This window comes from Crinia signifera, chromosome 1 (assembly GCF_055691185.1).
Source record: "Crinia signifera chromosome 1, ASM5569118v1, whole genome shotgun sequence".
In the NCBI taxonomy this organism is placed as follows: Eukaryota; Metazoa; Chordata; class Amphibia; order Anura; family Myobatrachidae; genus Crinia; species Crinia signifera.
The window spans coordinates 432,291,302-432,313,216 of record NC_139217.1 but is presented as its reverse complement, the minus strand read 5'-3'; the positions used below and the strand labels follow the sequence as shown (position 1 = coordinate 432,313,216).

Genomic DNA, 21,915 nt, shown 5'->3' with positions numbered 1-21,915 from the left:
ACTGTCTTGGTGCTTGGGGGGTCTTGCTAATGCGACATAGCACCCACCAAAATTCCACCAGAATCTGAGCTGCAAAATCCAAAAATCACTCCTTCCCTTCTGAGTCCTGCCATGCACCCAACTGGTATTTTTTGGTCACATGTGAGGCATTGCCGTACTCGGGAGAAATTGGGGCACAGATTTTGGGGTGCTTTTTCTCCTTCATTCCTTGTGAAAATGAAAAATTTTGAGCCAGAACTGCATTTTTGTGTAAAAAAATGTAATTTTTCATGTTCACTGCCCACTTGTATCAAAATTGGTGAAACCCCTGGGGGTTTGAAATGTACACTATACCCCTAGATGAATTCCCTGAGGGGTGTAGTTTGCAAAATGGGGTCACTTGTGGGGGGGTTCCACTGTATTGGTGCTTGGGGGGTCTTGCTAATGCGACATAGCACCCACCAAAATTCCACCAGAATCTGAGCTGCAAAATCCAAAAATCACTCCTTCCCTTCTGAGTCCTGTCATGCACCCAACTGGTATTTTTTGGTCACATGTGAGGCATTGCCGTACTCGGGAGAAATTGGGGCACAGATTTTGGGGTGCTTTTTCTCCTTCATTCCTTGTGAAAATGAAAAATATTGAGCCAGAACTGCATTTTTGTGTAAAAAAATGTAATTTTTCATGTTCACTGCCCACTTGTATCAAAATTGGTGAAACCCCTGGGGGTTTGAAATGTACACTATACCCCTAGATGAATTCCCTGAGGGGTGTAGTTTGCAAAATGGGGTGACTTGTGGGGGGGTTCCACTGTATTGGTGCAACATAGCACCCACCATTCATTCCACCAAAATCTGTGCTGCAAAATCCAAAAATCACTCCTTCCCTTCTGAGTCCTGCCATGCACCCAACTGGTACTTTTTGGTCACATGTGAGGCATTGCCGTACTCGGGAGAAATTGGGGCACAGATTTTGGGGTGCTTTTTCTCCTTCATACCTTCTGAAAATGAAAAATTTTGAGCCAGAACTGCATTTTTGTGTAAAAAAATGTAATTTTTCATTTTCACTGCCCACTTGTATCAAAATTGGTGAAACCCCTGGGGGTTTAAAATGTACACTATACCCCTAGATGAATTCCCTGAGGGGTGTAGTTTGCAAAATGGGGTCACTTGTGGGGGGGTTCCACTGTATTGGTGCTTGGGGGGTCTTGCTAATGCGACATAGCACCCACCAAAATTCCACCAGAATCTGAGCTGTAAAATCCAAAAATCACTCCTTCCCTTCTGAGTCCTGCCATGCACCCAACTGGTATTTTTTGGTCACATGTGAGGCATTGCCGTACTCGGGAGAAATTGGGGCACAGATTTTGGGGTGCTTTTTCTCCTTCATTCCTTGTGAAAATGAAAAATTTTGAGCCAGAACTGCATTTTTGTGTAAAAAAATGTAATTTTTCATGTTCACTGCCCACTTGTATCAAAATTGGTGAAACCCCTGGGGGTTTGAAATGTACACTATACCCCTAGATGAATTCCCTGAGGGGTGTCGTTTGCAAAATGGGGTCACTTGTGGGGGGGTTCCACTGTATTGGTGCTTGGGGGGTCTTGCTAATGCGACATAGCACCCACCAAAATACCACCAGAATCTGAGCTGCAAAATCCAAAAATCACTCCTTCCCTTCTGAGTCCTGCCATGCACCCAACTGGTATTTTTTGGTCACATGTGAGGCATTGCCGTACTCGGGAGAAATTGGGGCACAGATTTTGGGGTGCTTTTTCTCCTTCATTCCTTGTGAAAATGAAAAATATTGAGCCAGAACTGCATTTTTGTGTAAAAAAATGTAATTTTTTCATGTTCACTGCCCACTTGTATCAAAATTGGTGAAACCCCTGGGGGTTTGAAATGTACACTATACCCCTAGATGAATTCCCTGAGGGGTGTAGTTTGCAAAATGGGGTCACTTGTGGGGGGGTTCCACTGTATTGGTGCAACATAGCACCCACCATTCATTCCACCAAAATCTGTGCTGCAAAATCCAAAAATCACTCCTTCCCTTCTGAGTCCTGCCATGCACCCAACTGGTACTTTTTGGTCACATGTGAGGCATTGCCGTACTCGGGAGAAATTGGGGCACAGATTTTGGGGTGCTTTTTCTCCTTCATACCTTCTGAAAATGAAAAATTTTGAGCCAGAACTGCATTTTTGTGTAAAAAATTGTAATTTTTCATTTTCACTGCCCACTGGTATCAAAATTGGTGAAACCCCTGGGGGTTTGAAATGTACACTATACCCCTAGATGAATTCCCTGAGGGGTGTAGTTTGCAAAATGGGGTCACTTGTGGGGGGGTTCCACTGTCTTGGTGCTTGGGGGGTCTTGCTAATGCGACATAGCACCCACCAAAATTCCACCAGAATCTGAGCTGCAAAATCCAAAAATCACTCCTTCCCTTCTGAGTCCTGCCATGCACCCAACTGGTATTTTTTGGTCACATGTGAGGCATTGCCGTACTCGGGAGAAATTGGGGCACAGATTTTGGGGTGCTTTTTCTCCTTCATTCCTTGTGAAAATGAAAAATTTTGAGCCAGAACTGCATTTTTGTGTAAAAAAATGTAATTTTTCATGTTCACTGCCCACTTGTATCAAAATTGGTGAAACCCCTGGGGGTTTGAAATGTACACTATACCCCTAGATGAATTCCCTGAGGGGTGTAGTTTGCAAAATGGGGTCACTTGTGGGGGGGTTCCACTGTATTGGTGCTTGGGGGGTCTTGCTAATGCGACATAGCACCCACCAAAATTCCACCAGAATCTGAGCTGCAAAATCCAAAAATCACTCCTTCCCTTCTGAGTCCTGTCATGCACCCAACTGGTATTTTTTGGTCACATGTGAGGCATTGCCGTACTCGGGAGAAATTGGGGCACAGATTTTGGGGTGCTTTTTCTCCTTCATTCCTTGTGAAAATGAAAAATATTGAGCCAGAACTGCATTTTTGTGTAAAAAAATGTAATTTTTCATGTTCACTGCCCACTTGTATCAAAATTGGTGAAACCCCTGGGGGTTTGAAATGTACACTATACCCCTAGATGAATTCCCTGAGGGGTGTAGTTTGCAAAATGGGGTGACTTGTGGGGGGGTTCCACTGTATTGGTGCAACATAGCACCCACCATTCATTCCACCAAAATCTGTGCTGCAAAATCCAAAAATCACTCCTTCCCTTCTGAGTCCTGCCATGCACCCAACTGGTACTTTTTGGTCACATGTGAGGCATTGCCGTACTCGGGAGAAATTGGGGCACAGATTTTGGGGTGCTTTTTCTCCTTCATACCTTCTGAAAATGAAAAATTTTGAGCCAGAACTGCATTTTTGTGTAAAAAAATGTAATTTTTCATTTTCACTGCCCACTTGTATCAAAATTGGTGAAACCCCTGGGGGTTTAAAATGTACACTATACCCCTAGATGAATTCCCTGAGGGGTGTAGTTTGCAAAATGGGGTCACTTGTGGGGGGGTTCCACTGTATTGGTGCTTGGGGGGTCTTGCTAATGCGACATAGCACCCACCAAAATTCCACCAGAATCTGAGCTGCAAAATCCAAAAATCACTCCTTCCCTTCTGAGTCCTGCCATGCACCCAACTGGTATTTTTTGGTCACATGTGAGGCATTGCCGTACTCGGTAGAAATTGGGGCACAGATTTTGGGGGGCTTTGTCTCCTTCATTCCTTGTGAAAATGAAAAATTTTGAGCCAGAACTGCATTTTTGTGTAAAAAATTTAATTTTTTATTTTCACTGCCCAGTTGGACCACAATTGGTGAAACCCCTGGGGGTTTGAAATGTACACTATACCCCTAGATGAATTCCCTGAGGGGTGTAGTTTGCAAAATGGGGTCACTTGTGGGGGGGTTCCTAAATTTTAGCATCTTATGGTGCCTAGAAACCTACATGGTGCCTAAAAAATAATCTCATAAAAAGGAGGCTCCAAAATCAAGTAGGTGCTCCTTCTATTATGAAGCCTGTGGTTTGGTCAACGTGCACACTAGGGCCACATATAGGATATTTATGAAAACAAAAGATTTGGGGGAATCAATTTTTAGTCACATTTCTCTAGTAAAATGTACTGTGTTCCTTAGAAAAATGTATTAAAATTGCAAATCTGCAAAAAAATGAAATTTTGAAATTTCACCTACACTTTGTTTTAATTCCTGTGAAACACCTAAAGGGTTAACAAACTTCCAAAATGCTGTTTTGAATACTGTGAGGGGTGCAGTTTTTGAAATGGCATCATTTATGGGGGTGTCTCACATACAAGTCCCTCAAAGTCACATCAGAACTGAACTGGTCCCTAAAAAAATCAGTGTTTGAAATTTTCTTGAAAATTTGAGAATTTGCTATTCATATTGTAAGCCTCCTAGTGTCCAAAAAAATTAAAAGGAAGTTGAAATAATGATGGAAACATAAAGTAGACATATGGTCTATGTTAGTTATTAACTATTTTGAGTGGTAAGATTATTTGTCTCACAAGCAGAAAATTTAACATTTTGCAAATCGCTAAATTTTCCATTTTTTTAAGACATTTTGGTATTTTTCACAAAAAAACACAGACTGTATCGACCCAAATTTACCACTAATTTGAAGTACAATGTGTCACGAAAAAACAATCTCAAAATCACTGGGATAAGTAAAAGCAAAAAAAAGTTATCCCCACTTAAGTGAGACATGTCAGATTTGAAAAAAATGGCTCTGTCAGGAACGCAAAAACTAGCTCTGTCAGGAAGGGGTTAAATGGGAACTCTTCACAACTGCTCTGATTTGATCAGTCACATGCCTTCAGCTGTGCTGGGATGGAGGGAGAAACACTGAAATCAACAGCTAAAGGTGCCCATACACTATGCGATATACATGCAATTTGGCCACTTGCGATGGCGGCATTCAATCTGCAAAGTACTTGACAGCAGATCTGATGCAATGCGAAGTCCCATGCACATCACACAGAGCCTGCGAGGTGTAGCAGCTACAGAAGCAATCTGCAGGATCACGGCCAATCCAGGAAGCCTTGGCTGCGATTGCATGCGATATATCATATGCAAAAGGACCGCATACAATATATATTGCATGCGACCCTGCCTCCTGTGATAGCCCTAGGAGGCTTAAGGGGGATTGCGGGTGACTTCTCCGAGGGGACAAGTCATTCTAGTGCAGGGGTGGGAAATAAGCGGCCCTCCAGTTGTTGAGGAACTACATATCCCAGCATGCCTTGTCTTAGTTTTGCTATTTGACCATGCGTCAACTGATGCGAGGCATGCTGGGATGTATAGTTCCCCAACAGCTGGAGGGCAGCATATTTTGGTACTTGTGTATTTTGGCGGCGCCCATCGCATCGCATACCATAACGCATACGATGGTATGCGATGCGACGCAATATCGTACGACGGTGCACGATGCCATACAATTTTGAAATTGTATGCCATTGTACATGGCATACGATGCGATGAAACATTGTATAAGCACCCTAATGGGTGCTTACAATGTTAAATGCACCCCCACGCCACCCCCCGTACGCGTCCTACGACCTTTTCATACCCCCACTATCCACGTCGGCGTGGAGTTGAGAATAGAATAGTGTGGCGAGCGCAGCGAGCCACCGAGCCCGAAGCGTGGCGAGCGCAGCGTGCCCCGCGAGGGGACGCGGATACCTGTGAAGCCGCGAAGGGACGCGTTTACCTGTGAAGGTATCCGCGTGCGCTCGCCGCGCTTCGGGCTCGCTGCGCTCGCCACACTATTCTATTCTCAACTCCACGCCGACGTGGATAGTGGGGGTATGAAAAGCTACGCTCGCCACGCTTCGGGTTCACGTTTATAGTGGGGGGTGGCGTGGGGGTGCATTTAACATTGTAAGCACCCATTAGGGTGCTGAAAAGCACCCTTTAGGGTGCTTATACGATTTTTGATCGTATAGGGGGTCAAAATCGCGTCGCATCGCATCGTATGCCATCGGGTGCATGGCATACGATGCGATGCGTTCATCGTACGACGGACATCGGGGGCGCCGCCAAAATACACAAGTACCCATATTTTTTTTTTAACTATGCAGCACCCTGTTTCTATTGCCACAGTAAGATATATCTACAAATGTTTCCACCGATCACTACTTACATGGATTTACATGTATGTGCAAAGTTACTGGTTTGTATTACTTTAAATAAAGTGATTCAAAATATATTTAATTTAATATTTGAATCATAGTAATGTATTATTTGATTTTAGAGGGTCAACTTAGCTTTTGTTGTCAATTACATTCTTCAGAATACAATTCCCTGATTGTATAGCCCTGATGAGTAGGTGCTTTATAAATAAAATAAAACAATCTAGTAACAGCATGTGTTCCTTATTTACCCAGGAGACTTGCGGATCTGCTGACTCACCATGTTGAGTTTCCCAGAACTCAGGCTACTGTTGTACCTGGATTAATTACATGGGAACAGATTTGTCATGGAAAAAGTACCAAGTGGTGTCTTTCATGAATTGAGCAAACTGTTAAAGGGGTGTAAATGGAATTCTGTTTGTAGACCCTTTAAAGACTGGACACTTCAACATCCTTGTGCTCATATTAATAGGACAATACGTGGTATTTATTCATGAGTCAGTAGCTTATTCACTTTTCTTCAAGTGATTATTAAAGCCCACATCTGGGTCTAGAGTCTCACTCATGGCACAAACCTTCCTTGCTACCGACTTAAAAGGATGCCTCTCCGGTAAGCCTCATAATTGCGGGGGACGAAATCAACCAATCAGATTGCATTAAACATGCTTACTAAAGCCTAACATATACACTCTGCTGCTGGGGAATAAGGAGCATTATAGATGCCATAATAAAAATACCCAGACATTATAGAACCAGTACTGCACTTTCTAAGCTCAAATTCTCTCACATCATGGTAAGGCTCCTATCTCTTCCTCCTGGCAGCTACTGTCTGGTCCATTTTAAGGGCTCAGATCCACACACACACACAGCAAACTTGGTAGACACTGCTGTTCCCACTGGGCATGTGCAGCAGCTCTGATTTGTCCCTTACACTGATGTGGTGGCAGCTCTATTGATCATATTATATACCAGTGCTATAGTTGTCTTCATTTAAGGAACTTTCCAAGAGGAGGAGGGTTTCTGTGCAACCAGAACCCCCCCCCCTGCGTTTGCCTATGACTTCAACCAGCGTTCTATCATTACAACCGTGAGTGGGATGCCTTACCTGAATCTGCTTTGTATCCCTCATCCATACTGGATCCGACTGATAGCAAACCCTTAAATATGAATTTATATACTGTACATTTGCTATGTGCAATTTGCTATTCGGAACATTAATATCCTTTTGCACAGACATCATCCCTTGAATTTTGTAAAGAACAGAGATCACAGGTAGTACAGACATGGGGCAGTCTGGGAGGAATGTAATTCATTTCCTTATAATGTTCCTTTCCCCTTAAATACCCAACCCTTTGCTGGAGAGATTTTACAGCCATAATAACTACTGTACATAAATGGGAAAGGATCATTATCACATGTGTGTCAGGCTCTCTTGTATCCTCTCCAATCATTCAGAAGTCTTTCAGCTAAAAAAAGATTCTGAAATCCCAGGACACTCATCAAGCACAGGGAAGAGATTATTATGGTTTATTACAAAGCAAGAGGAACAAATACAGCATGTGCAGCCATACAACCTTACAGGGATGAGTCACTGCACCTTATTTCTCTTCTACGAAGAATCATTAAGGTGCTTATTAGTACACCCTGTGTTGGGAGAAAGAAGAATGAGATACTGTATGACCTTCTGCTAAAATGTTTTTCCGCAAACGGACTATGAAAAGCACAAGAAACGGTCTACATTATCATAAAGTAACCAGCAGCCAATTAAATATTAGCTTTTATTTTCTAACTAGCTCTAGATAAAACTGAATTGCTGACTCAAAGTCATGGTCTGCTTCAAACTTGTACTTAAATGCAATGTTAGCCAGTATGGTCATTGTGACAAAATATTACAGGATGAAGGCGTAATTTAGCTTTGATAGCAAAGTCTGGGTTTACATGTAAGCACAAATAAGCAAGGCAAATAAGCAAGGCAAAGCTTCTTCAGTACATATCTTAAGCTGGGCACACACTACACCAGTGGTTCCCAAACTGTGTGCCTAGGCTATTTACTGCCACATAACACTTACCCCCTATATTTTAGGCTAATTATATAAAATGTAGCAATTTTGAGACTCCACTCCACTACTCTGGCTTTTCTATGTTTATATGGTGTGTGTGTTTTTGGTGGGGTTTGGGTTTCTGATATGATGGGTGATTTCTTTGTTTGCTGAAAAAAACTTTACTCAAGAGGCGCATATACATACAGTGTATTAACATTCATAACAATTTGATACATGCAAAACGAAACAGAGTTGTTACAAATAAATTGATTGCAGGGTATTCTGCTACTGTATCCAAATTCCCCTCTAGGTTAGATTCCCTTATTCCCAAATCAGTTCTGTCATGACTGATTCCGGTTGGGGGACGGTGTGTCCTCAGGGTTTGGGGTAGTCCAGGGGGGTTACAGTCAGTGTCCGCACGGTTGCGGCGTCCCGCTGTACCGTGTAGCTGATGCCGCCGGAGTTGTTGAGCCGGCTGGTGGACGTTTTGATTGCGGAGGGTGGGAGGTTTTCTTTTTCTCCTTGGGCAGGGTCAGGTGTGAGTGCGAATGCGGCCGGGGTGGGGGGTAATGGCGGTGGGTCTGGGCGCTCCTTGTGTCCTTTCCACAATCTTGCCTTGCTGCGCAGGTGTCCGGTTTTTTACCGTCTGCCTTTGCTGCTTGCTGTTGCGGATTGCGGGACATGGAGTGTCTGGCAGAGGTCGTGGGCAGGTGGAGCTTTTGATCACTCCTTCCCACCCCGTTTCCTTGCCTACGGACCTCACCAACTCACCTACTCCCACTCCCAGCGACACTTCTCCCATCCGTCTCGCTGCAGGTGCTCCCCTTATTCTCGGTCTCATGCTGCTGGTGAAGTCACCCTCTCCGTGTCCAGCTTGATGTTGGTGTGCGGCGGTGTTCTCCCTGGTTCTTAGCGAGGTCGGATGCCGGTGACGTGGTCTCTCCGTGTCTGGCTGGACGTTGGTGTATTGTGATCGGTGTTTCTTTTCTTCGTATCCTCCAACGCGTTTCGGCCTTGTACTGGCCTTCTTCTAGGGAGTTTACCGAGAGTCTGTCTTTTCTCCTGTTTATAGGCTGGGGGCGGGTTTCTTGTTGCTCTTTTGATTGGTGCTTGTGGCAGTGTGCTGATTGGTCCTCTGTCATTCAATCAAGTTGCTTTGAATGGTTCTCGTTTCTGTGGTTTTCTGCATGAGTGTTGTCATGGTGTCCCTTCAAGATGGAATATATGTGGTGTATGGTGGATGTCCTTATTGTTTGATTGACATCTTGACAGTTCGGGTGATCCGGCTCCTATCTCACACAATTATTTAATTGAAAAATTATTTATTCATTAATAAAATATGGTCAGTACTTTTGCTATTCTGCGACTACAGATGCAGAGATACCAATGCTAGCCCTCATTTGGCTAGGCACCTCTGTTTGCACATATATAACTATAATAAAAATATAATTGATTTATTTATTAACAGCTTCTTATATAGCGCACACATATTCCGCAGCACTTTACTGAGAATATTTGAACATTCACATCAGTTTCTGCCCCAGCGGAGCTTACAGTCTATATTCCCTACCACATGTACACGCACACAAATTCATTCTAGAGTTAATTTTGTTGGGAGCAAATTAACCTACCAGTATATATTTGGATTGTGGAAGGAAACTGGAGTACCCAGAGGAAACCCACGCAAGCATGGGGAGAATATGCAAACTACCCACAATTAGGGCCATGGTGGGAATCGAACCCATGACCTCAGTGCTGTGAGGCAGTAATGCTAACCATTACACCATCCGTACTGCCCCATTGATATGGTAAATCTAGGTTTACTCTGAAGCACAATTAAGCAATGCACAATGGTACTAAAGAGGGTTATTCAGACTAAGGTGGCCAATCTAAGGATCGTCAGTATCCTGGGATTTGAATCCCAGAATTGGAATTTTCAATTCCGGTATTTCAGGATTAGACTCCGCTGCACCCCCGCACCTCCAATCTGCCTCTCCCGGCCGCCCCGCATCCTGCCCGCCACACCCGTGCGAGTAAATGTGGGGGGCGGTCGGTTTATATGCTGAGAATTTTTTCACATGACTTCCCTTTAAATGCTGCAGGGTTTATCACAGGACGGCCTCGTGCACGCATTCTACGAGCCATACACATGCGCAGTCTGTTGATTATTGCCCAGCCTGCAAATGGCATATCTGTAATCAGGTCTGAATAACCCCTTATCTCAAGATAGCAAATCTTTTGTAGTTAGGCTGAAGACATGTATGGCTATTTAAAAACTGCACACAGATTATGTGCAATAGCAGACAGTTAGGGGCTCAGGTTGTAAAAATCTCTGTGACTGCTCTAAAAAGGTTTTTTTTTTCAATTCTTTCCTTTATTGCACTTGAAATAGAGAATTGTTTCCAAGTAGCGTCGCTGAGCTCTGGGCCTTTATATAGATGTGGCCTCTGTGCCAACTCATTTAAAATCTAAAGCTGGCAGCAGGCATAATTCAAATCAGCATTATTCAATGTACATAATGGCAAATTTCTGTTTACATAGAAAACAAACAGAACAGCAGGTTAAATCCAGCATCGGGGATTAAGTCGCTCTTGCCCTCCTCCTCCGCTGTCACGCTTCTTCAATCAGCTTTTTTCCATATTACTATACAAGCTCTGGACGTTTTTACAGCTAATTTTAGATTAGATCAATCCAAAATAATCCCGGGGAATTAAGCCGAATATTTCCATGGTCACTTTTCCAGTTGTAAGAATACATAAAGCAGAAGATATCCATTTCTCTTAAAATACAAGGGCATGACTTTACAGCTCATCTGTAATGCCTTAGCTGAGTGGCGTAAATGATGTCTAAAGGAGCGAATGCCATATAAATCTTCAAAGAGCGGAAGGGAGTGAATTTATCTTATGCTCTAGAGAGGAGATCTAGCAAACTACGGCCAACACCGCTGCTGGTCTTCTTTAGAAGGTTTGTTTGTGGATGACCTAGAGGCTTACTTGTAGGAGGAGCCAGGAGTAGCAGCTAGGCACGTTGGGGAAGGGCTGGGTGTCAATGTAATTAGGCCCCTACCTATCACGGGAAATCCTACGTATCACTGTTCCATGATGAAGGGGCAAGAATAAATTATGTAAATTCAAGTCCTTTTAGCTCCTACATAAAGGACCCACGGTTTTGTACCTTTTCTAATTATCCTGCACGCTTCACTAGGAAGTCTTCCAGAGGTGCTGGGGAATACTTGAAAAATCATGAGTGTTCCCTGACTTCCGGGAGAGTATGTAAGTATGCATAAAGGGATGGCACATGCCGTAGGTGTGGTCTCAGAAGAAAGGGGCGTTGCCACAATAGAACCCTTAAGGGTACATTGAGATAGTGGGTGAGTGGTGAGGCAGGAGTGACAGGGAGATAGTGGGTGAGTGGTGAAGCAGGGGTGACAAGGGAGATAGTGGGTGAGAGTTGAGGCAAGGGTAACAGGGAGATAGTGGGTGAGTGGTGAGGCAAGGGGTGACAGGGAGATGGTGAGTGGCGAGGCAGGGAGATAGTGGGTGAGTGGTGAGGCAGGGGTGACGGAGATAGTGGGTGAGTGGTGAGGCAAGGATGACAAGGAGATAGTCGGTGAGAGGTGAGGCAAGGGTAATAGGGAGATAGTGGGTGAGTGGTGAGGCAAGGGGTGACAGGGAGGTAGTGGGTGAGTGGTGAGGCAGGGGTGTGACAGGGAGATAGTGGGTGAGTGGTGAGGCAAGGGTAACAGGGAGATAGTGGGTGAGTGGTGAGGCAAGGGGTGACAGGGAGATAGTGGGTGAGTGGTGTGGCAGGGGTGACGGAGATAGTGGGTGAGTGGTGAGGCAGGGGTGACAGGGAGATAGTGGGTAAGTGGGGAGACAGGGAGATAGTGGGTGAGTGGTGAGGCAGGGGTGACAGGGAGATAGAGGGTGAGTGGTGAGGCAGTGGGAACAGGTAGATCGCGGGTGAGTGGTGAGGTAGGAGTGGCAGGGAGATAGTGGGTGAGCGGTGAGGCATGGGCTACAGGAAATAGTGGGTGACTGTTGAGGCATGGGTGACAGGGAGATAGTGGGTGAGTGGTGAGGCAGGGATGACAGGGAGATAGTGGGTGAGTGGTGAGGCAGGGGTGACAGGAAGATAGTGGGTGAGTGGTGAGGCAGGGGTGACAGGGAGATAGTGGGTGAGTGGGGAGACAGGGAGATAGTGGGTGAGTGGTGAGGCAGGGAGATAGTGGGTCAGTGGGGAGACAGGGAGATAGTGGGTGAGTGGTGAGTCAGGGGTGACAGGGAGACAGTGGGTGAGTTGGGGGGGCAGGGTGACAGCAGCAGGATGGAGAAGGCAGCTGTAGTGCCCTCTGCACTGTGTCACATAGTTTTAGCATTCCCTAATAGCAAAAATGTGGCAAGGCATGATGGGATTTCTAGTTTCACAACAGCTGGAGGGCCATAGTTTGGGCATGCCTGCTTTAGACCTTTCAAGCAACACCTCAAGGTCTATGGATAGCCAGCAACACAGGGGTCGATCTAGTAACAAATAATGGGGCAGATGTATTAAGCCTTAAAAATAGATAAATGCAAGGGCGATAGAGTGATAACCGTCCAGCCAATCACCTCCTAACTGTCATGTTACAGGCTGTGTTTGAAAAAAAGTCAGTAAGGAGCTGATTGGCTGGATGGTTATCTATCTCTTTATCACCCTTGCATTTATCTCTTGTTAAGGCTTAATACATTTGCCCCAAAGAGTGATAACCGTCCAGTCAATCAGCTCCTGTCATGTGATATGCTGTGTTTGAAAAACGACAGTTATAAGCTGATATGCAGACTAGGGTTTATCTCTTTTTATGGCTTAATACATCTGCCCAAATGCTTGCAACAAATGTATAGTGTAAAGGTGCATACATACAGTGCGATTTTGACTATGCCATTTCCCTTGAACTCCCCTGAGCCCAGAACCACTGATTTTGACTATACTAGAACCCAAGTTTCTATAGAAAATTCATCTGCCTGTCTATTTTTACTTGCGATATGGACCTCACATCAGCATTGCATGCTGTAAAGACACTGTGCGATATGTACTAACTTTTCTTCCAAATTTGACCAAATCCAAATTGAAATTACATATCGCAACTTGTGTGTGGGGTTTATTCAGATCTGATAGCACAGTCGCAATTTTTTACGATGGCCTTTTAACTGCGCATGTGTAGGTCCCGTAGTATGTATGCGCAAGTCCGTCCTGCAATGAAAGCCTGCTACTTTTTCTATTCGCTAGCTGTTTAGAAGGCGATTGACAGGAAGTAGGTGTCTGGGGGAGGGAACCGTCCGTTTGGTGGGAGTGCTAAGATAAACGCAGCCGTGCCTGGTAATATGCTGGGATCGTCTCAGAGAAAATGCTAGGTGTCCCTACGAAAATGCTGGGAGTGTTTCTGAGCGTTTCAGGGGTGGGTGGTTGACATCAGCTTTAGGCCAGATATGCCTTTTTTCATCACACCGCCCAGGGAGCCTCTTTGAGCCTGTGATGACTTGTGCCCAGTGCAAAAATCATTTGATGGTGAGCCTGAAAGCCTGTTGGACATATTCACTTGGCTACGAATAGAGTTGTAACCATACACATCCATTTCCACAGCGATTACATCAGTTTGCAAAGCGGCATTTGATTTTAGCAGGGTGAGGCCTACCTGAACGCTGGCCGCTGTGAATTTTCTGCGATCAAGTTTGAATTAGCCCTATGTCCCTGCAGCAGCTCCAGCTATGTTCATATAGGTATATACTGAATTCTTATTGTAGGAGCCAGATTTCAGTACAGGAAAATCCAAGTGAAATAGCGACAGTTCTGCAGCTGCGGTGTGCGTCAGGAAGACCGCGTTTGCCATCCCTTTTCATAGAACGCAGATTGCAAACACTGCAGATTCCTGGACAGAAAACCCCAGCGCTTTACCGCACTCCTCTAAAAACGCCCTGGCAGTAGGGAAGACGACTGCACACAGCTGCATAATCACTTAAATGGTTTATTATACAGACAACAGCTTGCCCTTAGTTAACAAGGTCGTATGCAATTTAAAGTACATTAGTGTCCTGAGAAGCCATGTGCCCTTTTATTCATAATAGACAAAAAAATGTTTTATTGTGTCATTAGATGCCTTTGATCTTTTACCATCTGGGTTAGCATCATTCTGAAAAGTTCAACTACAATTTGAGCCTTTTTTCCCCCCTAAAATCTATTTTGCAGAGGAGAAGGATGTCCCTTTAATTAAATGGACACAAAAACCAAACACAATTCTCAACGTGAGATCTTCCATCCAAATCCTTGAAGGAGCCTCTTTGTTTAATGTGGATACACCTTTCCAGATGCTTATATCCTACTGACCCCAATCATTTGTGGCATAAGCTGTGTCGAATCAGACACTAAAACAGGCATGCCCAAACGATGGCCCTCCAGCTGTTGTGAAACTACAAATCCCATCATGCCTTGCCACATTTTTGCTATAAGGGAATGCGAAAACTATGGCAAGGCATGCTGGGATGTGTGTGGGAAAAAATAACGGAGTAGAGTCAGTTTGTAGTTTGAAAGTAAAAGTGTAATTTATTATGCTAACAAAATAAATAGAGATGCAAAAAAATGTTGAAAAAATGTAAAGTATTAAAGAAAAAAATATTTAAACTTAAAATATGAGTTGAATGTAAGTCCTGGTATTGTACTCAGGAATAGGCCAGCGAGGTATCACTCTGTGTGGCCTTAGTGCGGGGCTTAAGGGTATCCTTTATGGGGACCCCTTTAAACCATAGGTCCCTAACCTGGGACCTATGTCCACTCACAGGTGACCGCAGTGGTCTCTGTGTGGGCTGGAAGGGGGAACTGATGGTTGCACAGTGTGCAGTACTGTCCGGTGTGGTTGTTATGGGCAACCGGGGGTGTAAAAGTTATTGCGGTGATACTGGATGGCGGATTGATGGTGGTATGAAATCCTGTTGTGTGTTGGCTTCACACACTTTCAGGATTTGTGCGGCAGTCACAAAGTGTTAAAGAAGTATAATGCAACAAGCGGCGTCCCGGCCAGGACTGCGGTGCTTGACCCGTCTAGCCATGATCTCGCGAGAGTCGGCAAACCCAGAAGTCTCACCAGCCCAACCTGTGGAGCCGGGTGCTACCGCCGGACAGTGCGGACACCCAGGCAGGCATCCACAACATCGTGGAACTTGTGACAACCGGGACCACTACGCCGCTGGGTAAGTGTAGCAAGCTGGACGCCGCTTGTTGCATTATACTTCTTTAACACTTTGTGACTGCCGCACAAATCCTGAAAGTGTGTGAAGCCAACACACAACAGGATTTCATACCACCATCAATCCGCCATCCAGTATCACCGCAATAACTTTTACACCCCCCGGTTGCCCATAACAACCACACCGGACAGTACTGCACACTGTGCAACCATCAGTTCCCCCTTCCAGCACACACAGAGACCACTGCGGTCACCTGTGAGTGGACATAGGTCCCAGGTTAGGGACCTATGGTTTAAAGGGGTCCCCATAAAGGATACCCTTAAGCCCCGCACTAAGGCCACACAGAGTGATACCTCGCTGGCCTATTCCGGAGTACAATACCAGGACTTACATTCAACTCATATTTTAAGTTTAAATATTTTTTTCTTTAATACTTTACATTTTTTCAAAAAAATTTTGCATCTCTATCTATTTTGTTAGCATAATAAATTGCACTTTTACTTTCAAACTACAAACTGACTCTACTCCGTTTTTTCCCCCCACACATACTATATCTGTACATAAGGTGAGCGCAAGGTATTCTACCACTGTACACAAGCCTTTAATACTGGGTGAATTGGACACACCCCAATACCTGGCAGCTCCCTCTCTAAACATATTCTGACGAACTTGAGCGCTTCTGTCAACCCCTTTACATGCTGGGATGTGTAGTTTTACAACAGCTGCAGGGCCACAGTTTGGACATGCCTGCACTAAAAGGATTTTACATTAACTTTTCATTTTGCAAATATGATGCTATTTAATGGATAACGAGCTCATGCATTATGTATAAGGTGACTTATATTGCATGGGGTATAAATACACATGCACATATCTCTATATACTGTATATAGTATAACCCTATTACAACAGAAATAGAGGTGACAGATACTTGTATTGGGGGCTGGGACAATCATTCCCATATGAAATAGGATTTTTTACAATGTAAAACTCTTAACCAGTACTTCATTAGCAGACATTGGGAAATATGTATCAAACATTGGAGAGATATAAAGTAAAGAGTGCCTTGGGGGGGATTCAATTAGCTGTGAAGCAGAAAATCAGTGATTGCCATGACATTTCAATGCTGGCAGCCCGATATGCTCTCTTCACCCAGCCGGCCTACAAGTGCTCATTGCCAATGTATTAACATCTTGTCTGCCGAAGCGGAGGAGCACTAACTCCCCCCTCCGGCGATGTCCCCTCCTGGAGATAGCTCATCAGTTTACACTGATGCACTGTCTCCTTCCCCCCGGACTTGACATGTGCGGGATCTCGCTGCTCAGCATCAGCGGGCGGAACGGTCAGCAATGCTGACTGTTCATACATTCGGTGCTGATATGGACAGGGGCGCACGAAGCAACTGCAATTGATTATTAGGTGCCATTTCCATAAAGACAAAACTTTGCGCAAACGAACGCCAAAAGAGTTCCTCTTATCTTAATCCGGCTCATTCCAAGTATGAATGTGTCCAATACCTATAGATTGTAAGCTTGCGAGCAGGGCCCTCCTACCTTTTGAGTGTCTGTAAATACCCTGTTTGTTGTATCACTGTCTCCTTTTGTAAAGCGCAATGGAATAAGGCTGCGCTATATAAGTAACTGTTAATAAATAAATAAAATACCGTGAAATCTCATCGGGACATTCAGTATGTACACATAAACTACACAGCAGCAGCCACAAGTATGTGGACACCTAAACATCACACAAACATGTGTTTGTGGAACATCTTGGTGAAATCCCACCTACTGTATGGCTGTAAAGTGGTAGCTTAGTGGCGTTTGCATGCAGGATAAGTATCCCAGGGTCATCTCATGAGAATGTTAACAGACCTGCAGGCTATGCACAGATGAGCGTATGCAGAGTTGCAACTGACAGATGGGGCTGGTACAGATACAGATAATAGATACAAATAGGTTGCATAGGCAAAGGAATCAGCAGTAGAAAGAAAGAAGTAATAATGCCACTGTATAGGTCATTGGTACGACCTCATCTAGAGTATTGTGTTCAGTTCTGGAGGCCATATCTCCAGAAGGATATAAATACTTTAAAGACTGTACAAAGAAGGGCAACTAAAATGGTGCATGGCCTACATCACAAAACATACCAGGAAAGACTACAAGATCTTAATATGTATAGTTTAGAGCAGAGAAGGGAAAGGGGGGACATGACAGAAAAGGGTTTTAACAAGGTCCAGGGGGAATCATTCTTCACAGGAAGAGGAGCAGCAGAACACGAGGACTTGCACTGACACTAGAGGGAGGAAGAATCAGGGGAAATCTGAGAAAGAATTACTTCACAGAAAGAGTAGTAGATAAGTGGAATAGCCTCCCATCAGAGGTGGTAGAGGCAAATACAGTAGTACAATATAAACATGCTTGGGATAGGCATATTGATATCCTTAAAAAAAAAAGAAGGATCAAATATGGTTTGAGGTAACATGTTTAAAAAAAGGGGCAGACTAGATGGGCCAAGTGGTTCTGATCTGCCGTCAAATTCTATGTTTCTATGTTTAGATGCCCATAGCAACCAAATAGATTCTAGCCATTATCTTCTGTAAAGTTCTGGATAAATAAGTAAAATCTGGTTGGTTGCTACGGGCAACATCTCCACTTATAAGAACCCACACTTTAGTAAATAAAGGCCTAAGAATTAAGCCACTAGCGTATGCACTTATTAGAGAATGCACCATGCCCTAAAAAAACCTATAAACTGTACTTGTTTGTTAATTAAACCCAGCCACTGATCACTGTGTTCTGCAGCAGATTTATGGTCTCCTGGACCAGGCACCAGATCGGAGCAGTAATAAATCAGGAAGCAGCACAGTCACCACAGCTAACACTGCAGTAATTACTCACTCTCACTAATGAGGGGAACTGAATTTCTCATGGTTATATGTGGTATAAACTGCTCTGTGATGAACGGATTCATTTTTAAGAAATACATTTTTTTTTTTTACCAAAAATATCTATTCCCCATAATGCAAAGCGAACACTTTCACAAAGCGCTAATTCCATCACTAGATAAGGAAATAGATGAAAGCTGCGGAACTCCTGAGCTGGGTCATCATTCCGTGACCGTCAGTGAAAGCTGAAGTCACATTGACATGTAAAAAACGGATAAAATCCCCCAGGGGATGAACATAATAATTACAAAGCAGAAGTTGGGAAATTACTAAAATAGGCGCAGGGAATTATTTAAATAAGTAAAACCCTGAAGGTAAAGGACAAGAGAGAACAGTTCTGGTGCTAGATGTGACAACTCTTCATCTATCTATCTATCTATCTATCTATCTATCTATCTCTCTCTCTCTCTCTCTCTCTCTCTCTATCTATCTATCTATCTATATATATATATATATAGATAGATAGATAAAGAGACAACGCTTCTTTCGCACACATTTTAAATATTAAAAAGGAATATTCTTAATAAACGCTGACTATCCAGGCAGGGGAGTATGAAGAGCTGAAGGAGGAGTCTGTGTAGCAGGCCCCCAACACCATTAGGTGTATACACCCCCATACCGGTCACAATTGGTTAGATTCAGACCTGTTGGAACAGGTCCAAAATTTGTCCCCGTCTCCGATGGTGAGGGTATGTGCATTTGCATAGTCGCTTAGGTGCAAACTCCCAGAGCGAACGCCTTTGACGAGTTTGACAATCACCAGGGCGGTCGCAAAATTAGTGACAAGGGTCCGCCCAGCCTTCTTGGGCGTGCCCACAAAAAACTGTGGGCGCGCCCATGGAAAATGTGGGCAGACACCTGTGAATGCTACCTGCCTGATTGGGGTGGGTGGATAACCCTAGAATGTCTGTGTGTGCGTGTACATGTGGTAGGGAATATAGATTGTAAGCTCCACTGGGGCAGGGACTGATGTGAATGTTCAAATATTCTCTGTAAAGCGCTGCAGAATATGTGTGCGATATATAAGAAACTGTTAATAATAACAATAATTTGTTAAAAATGTTTCAATATTCATAATTTTTCAATGGGAGCGGTTCAGGTTTTTTATTATTATTCTATATACATTAGGGTATTGGCAATACAACAAGAGCAGTAGCGAGTCACACACACATGTACATGGATCTAACACCACCTAAAGCATTGTGTTGTGGGAGCTTTACAGAAACTGTAACCGTCACAGTACAAATATTCTGTATTCAAGGAGACAATGCTACAAGTGAGGGACATGGGCCTGGTTATAGCTGATCACACAGCGCCACCTAGTGAATGTCAACCAACTTTTTTTATCTTCATTTTTTTATTAATAACAGTTTCGTATATAGCGCACACATATGCTGCAGCTCTTTACAGAGTATAGTTGAACACTCACATCAGTCTCTGCCCCAGTTAAGCTTACAATCTATATTCCTTACCACATGTACACGCACATACAGACATTCTAGGGTTAATTTTTGTTGGGAGCCAATTAGCCTACTAGTATATTTTTGGATTGTGGGAGGAAACCGGAGTACCCGGAGTAAACCCACGCAAGTACGGGGAGAATATACAAGTTAGGGATATGACGGGTATCAAACCCATGACCTCAGCGCTGTGAGGCAATAATGCAAACCATTTGTTTTTTCATAAGCAAAAACCTGGGGGTGGGGTTTCCTGTTACATTTAGGGGATACTTGATATTTGCTGGTACACCCCAAAAATTGGTTATCCTGCGCATATTAATATGCCCTTAAAAGACATAAATAGTAAAAATTATTTAAAAACATATGAAAGTATTAATACCTATCACACTTGACATTAAAAATAAAAATAGAACTCAGGAAGTAAAAGGGTTAATGTTCCGGTATGAGAATCCAGCACTTCACACTTTCTGGTGCAATGTATTTCCCCATATATAAGTGATACTTCCCCATATCATGTGTAAGACTTCCTTGTTTCTCCCCGCTGTATCTGCTGCTCTTAAATATAGTTTTTCATTTTACTTGTAATTTCTGGGACTTCTCGCTCTGTCTCCAGCCTGACTCAGCACCTACAGTATCCACACAAACTATTGTCTTGCTCCATTCACTTGTAAGCATGAAAAACTGTATAGTGCTGCATGTATTTATTATTGAGAGACTATCCGTGTGACAATGATGGAGTTTGACTGTTTGTGCAGCATTCTGAGACAGGAGGTGGCTTAGGTATTAGGGGGCCCATTTATCATATATGTGTGGTGAGGTTCAGTTATTGGGGTAGCCAAGATATCTACGGATGGTGTAATGGTTAGCATTACTGAGGTCATGGGTTCGATTCCCACCATGGCTCTAACTGCGGAATTAGTATATTCTTCCCATGCTTGCGTGGGTTTCCCCTGGGTACTCCGGGTCCTCCCACACTCCCAAAAAATATACTGGTAGGTTAATTGTCTCCCAATACATTAACATTAGAATGTCTGTGTGTGCATGTACATGTGGTAGGGAACATAGATTGTAAGCTCCACTGGGGCATTGACTGATTTGAATGTTCCAAAAATTCTCTGTAAAGCGCTGCGGAATATGTGTGCGCTAGATAAGAAACGGTTAATTGAATAAATATAATATCTGAAAGTAGCAGCTGATGACTCGCTCATCGTTAAAATGCAGCCTCATAAAATCTGGCACTATTCAAGTGATTTTTACTGATAAAATGTATATCTAATATATATTTTTTCAATAAATGGCTAGCACATCCTCTAAGGTAGCTTTTGTCCAAATAGGACATCGCTACAAGACATAGAACGTGCTCCTGAGTGGGCTATTTTAGTCATCCTTGTTTTTAGCGCTACTTTTACTAATGTCTTCTCGCTTGGCATGAATTAACAACTTTCGATGCTAACAACTGGGACGCTAGTTACTATATCATTATACTGAATAATGAGGAGTATGTGCTGCTGATTAACAATTGTTTTTACACACACACACACACACACACACACACATATAGCAGGCGATAGGCAGACACACTTCCTTCAAGTCGCAATTGCCGCGGTGCAAGTAATAGAAGAAATATAGATATCGATGATACTGCACCGACCGGACTTTATAACGGGTTCAGAAACAACTCATAGATGCCTTTTGCTTAGCGATGTTTCAGAAATTTATTTCCCATCCTCAGGCTTAAGACAAGGACAGGAAATAAATCACGAAACGTCACTAAGCAAAAGGCGTCTGAGTTTTATTTGAAGCCGTTCATTTGGGCCTACCTGTCTTGGAGCCAAGATCTCACTATGGGCCTCATTCTAGTTCACTCTTTCTGACAAAATCCTTCTTAGATGGGCAAAACCATGTGCACTGCAGGTGGGGCAGATGTAATATGTGCAGAGAGAATTAGATTTGGGTGCGTTATTTTGTTTCTGTGCAGGGTAAATACTGACTGATTTATTTTTACACTGCAATATAGATCTCACTTTGATGTAAAACCCCACCCAAATCTAATTATATCTGCACAAGTAACATCTACCCCACCTGCAGTGCACATGGTTTTGTCCATCTAAGAAGGATTTTGTCAGAAAGAGTG

At 43.6% G+C, this 21,915-nt stretch overlaps 1 protein-coding gene across 2 annotated transcripts in view; it reads right to left on the bottom strand.

The window, feature by feature from the left end:
- Positions 1–21,915, bottom strand: part of NLN (neurolysin) — an 85,023-nt gene that overhangs the window by 26,223 nt on the left and 36,885 nt on the right. The gene's annotated exons all lie outside the window — the stretch shown is intronic.